The 2,914-nt window shown below is 45.3% G+C and overlaps 1 pseudogene; it reads right to left on the bottom strand.

The window, feature by feature from the left end:
• Positions 1–319: 319 nt before the first annotated feature.
• LOC129071993 (uncharacterized) lies at positions 320–442 on the bottom strand (annotated as a pseudogene).
• Between the last annotated feature and the right edge of the window lie 2,472 nt (positions 443–2,914).

Below are 2,914 nucleotides of genomic sequence, written 5' to 3'. Positions count from 1 at the left end.
TGGCTCTGAGCGCTGTAGGAACCCTCCCTAAGCCGCAGTGGCAGACTTCACCGTGGGTGACACACCAGGGCCGCGGCGGGGGAGGGAGGCCGGGTGGGGCTCTGCGAAGACCGGCCAATCTGTGGCATCTCTGACTCAGACCAGCCGCCCCTGAAGGGCAGCAACATTTTAGCTGCATTGCTGAGTCCCTTAATTTGAAGTGTGAATTAATTCTGTTTTAGCTGTTAGGCAATTCTAGGATTATTTGAGCAGATGGGTGTAGTTATTTTCCTCTAAACAATTTCTTTCCTTTTTTCCTTTTATCATTATTATTTTTTTTATGGGCACCACAAGTAACGATCACCAGCTGCCCAGGTACCAAAAAATCATGTTTCCCAAATCTCTTGATGTCGATTCTGCACGTAGGGGAATCAAACTGCCACTTGCAACAGAAGCCCCTTTTCCTTTAACCAATTTCTAAAATGTTGAATTAAATAGGTGGGCTCTAAAGTCCCAGGATTACAACAAATAAATTATTAGTAATCAAACTAAGGAGGCTGGTGTTTTTGTAATAAGACTGGGTCACTAAATATACATGTGGGGAAATACTCTTTAGAATTTAATAAAAAGCAAACACATCAAGAGAAAAGTGTGCCTATAATTTGGCTCTAAAACAATCACACTAAATAGCTTGTTTTACAATTATGTGGCTCTTTTTCCCCTTCTCTGTCAGACCATAATCGATACGGAGATAATCAATTCCTCTTTCTACTGCCTGCAGCTTCTGCCTCCACACGATGCATTTACTCAAACAGATGGGGAGGTTCTTCCACACAGAAGGGAGCCTTCTGCACCCCGGGGATTCAGAGATGTTCCAGTGCTTGGCCCTGTTCTCAAAGACATTACAAGCTTCCCAGAGAAATGCAGAGAGTGATCTTTCTCATTATAGCCAATGATCCCTAGAATAAAAGGCAACGTCAACAGGGAGAAAATGACGGTGCTTCGTAGAGGTGATTGCTCGGGCATTTAGCTTCACAGGGAGTGGGCAAGGGGGCCTTCTGGGCAGAGCGGCCTGGCCCCGACCCACAGGACCGAATGGCCGTTAAAGCAGGCAAGTGGTGTGGGGACCAGGGTGGCAGGGACCTTAGAAAGATGCCAGGGAATCTGGACTCCTTAGAAGCACAGAGTGTTTTCACAGTTCTGAGGGACGTCTTCAACATGTTTTTTACTCTGTTTTAATCCTTTCCTTAAAGTGGCTTGATTTAATCTAACTTTTTTCCTTACAGTGGCTTGATTTAATCTAACTTTCGTAGTAGAGGAAATGAAATAGATTAAATCCATGAAGCACACTGTAAAACTTCTATCCCCTGAATGTTTATGCAATGCCTTCTGACAGGAAATGTATTATTATTTATTATCAATAAGTACAATACAGGCACTACCGGAATAAAGGTGGAAGATTGGACATTTGTCTCTGACAAAAGAGTATAGTCTAGAAGAATAATGTTTGGTGGTTCTTTTAAAATTCCAAGAAGATGAAAATCAAGCCACTTACTGTGATGTCTAAAGAAGTTTTAGGGACACCAGTTGGACACTGTGTAATAGGTATTTAAAATTGAGTAAAGATATACTGTCATTATTGGACATTTTGAACACTTTGGTCCCGAAGTTGATTACTGGGATGAAGGACTTCTGTTCTGTGCGGCGAAGACGGCGCTCACAGAGGAGATCTGGGGACTTCGCCTGAAATGCAGCCAGGACGAGCAGGTCCTTCTCCAGGAGGGGGAAGCGCAGGCGGCCAAGGGGCAGAGCCAGAGCCTGCGGGCTAAAGGCCACTCGGGCTGCTGGGGTAACATGAGAATGAAAAGCCAAGTGGGATTAGACAAGAATGGCGAAGCATCGTGGAGCAAGGTTTGAGCTGGAAGCTGGGGAAAGTTAGAAACTAAGGCCCTTACCACGAGGTTCTGACCGGGGCATTTGTCATGCGGGCCTGGATGGGATATAAAGGAACACAAGAAGAATTTTACATACCTACCATGGAGTTACGGCTACATTGTGTGAACTATAAAAAGTAATAGCACGAGTAATTGTAATAGTAAATGTATTAGTAAGGCTAATAAAAATGATCATATTAATTAAACAATTGTATGTTGATATTGCTGGGAAGAACTTCATAGCCACAAAAAATGAGGAGGATGCAAAGGAGAACAACTTCTTTGAGACTCGGTCTCTTCAGACCCCGTATACTGTCGTGAGCGAGAACTCAGGGACCCCCCTTCCCTTCTTCTTTTTCTGGGATGGGCTTTATTTTTGTTTTTTCTCTCTAATTTAAGTCCTGCTGCAAAGAAAAAGCAAACGGAAGAATATATGATCAAACGAACGAGTTTTCTTCTTCAAAGAGCTACAGAAAGTTGTTGGACTCCTTGATGAAAAAGACTCATAAAAGTTATGAGAATGGAGAGAAATTGGGGGATTCAAAGGTGGGGCGGGCCTGGACCTAGAGGGGCCGCCAGGTGAAGGGGGAAAGCATCCAGACACGGCCCGCGTCGCATGTGCGGCAGCCCGCCGTTGCCAGCGCCTGGCGGCTGGACCAGAGTCCCCTCGGTGCCTGCGCTTCGCTCACTGCTCTACGGGATGCTCTGGAGAAGCAGTCTATCACTGTCTCAGGAGCCGGACACGTAGAAGTCCCCCATCTGCCATAGCCAGCTGCCGTCCTGCCCTGGGTACGGCCTGAGTCACTCCACCCACCAAGACAATATAACTGTCAATAACCTAGGCGCTGCGTTCCTGGAGGAGATGTGGTAATGTGTTTTTTCTTAAAGATTTTATTCATTTATTTTTTAGAGAGAAGGAAAGGGAAGGAAAATGAGAGGGAGGGAAACATCAATGTGTGAGAGAGACAGTGATCAGTCACCTTGCCTCTTGCATGTCCCTG

The sequence above is a fragment of the Pteronotus mesoamericanus genome, unplaced genomic scaffold (assembly GCF_021234165.1).
Source record: "Pteronotus mesoamericanus isolate MK-2021 breed Mesoamerican mustached bat unplaced genomic scaffold, CSHL_Meso_final contig_29, whole genome shotgun sequence".
NCBI lineage: Eukaryota > Metazoa > Chordata > Mammalia > Chiroptera > Mormoopidae > Pteronotus > Pteronotus mesoamericanus.
The sequence above is the reverse complement of the archived record's forward strand: the minus strand, read 5'-3'. Positions and strand labels throughout refer to the sequence as shown.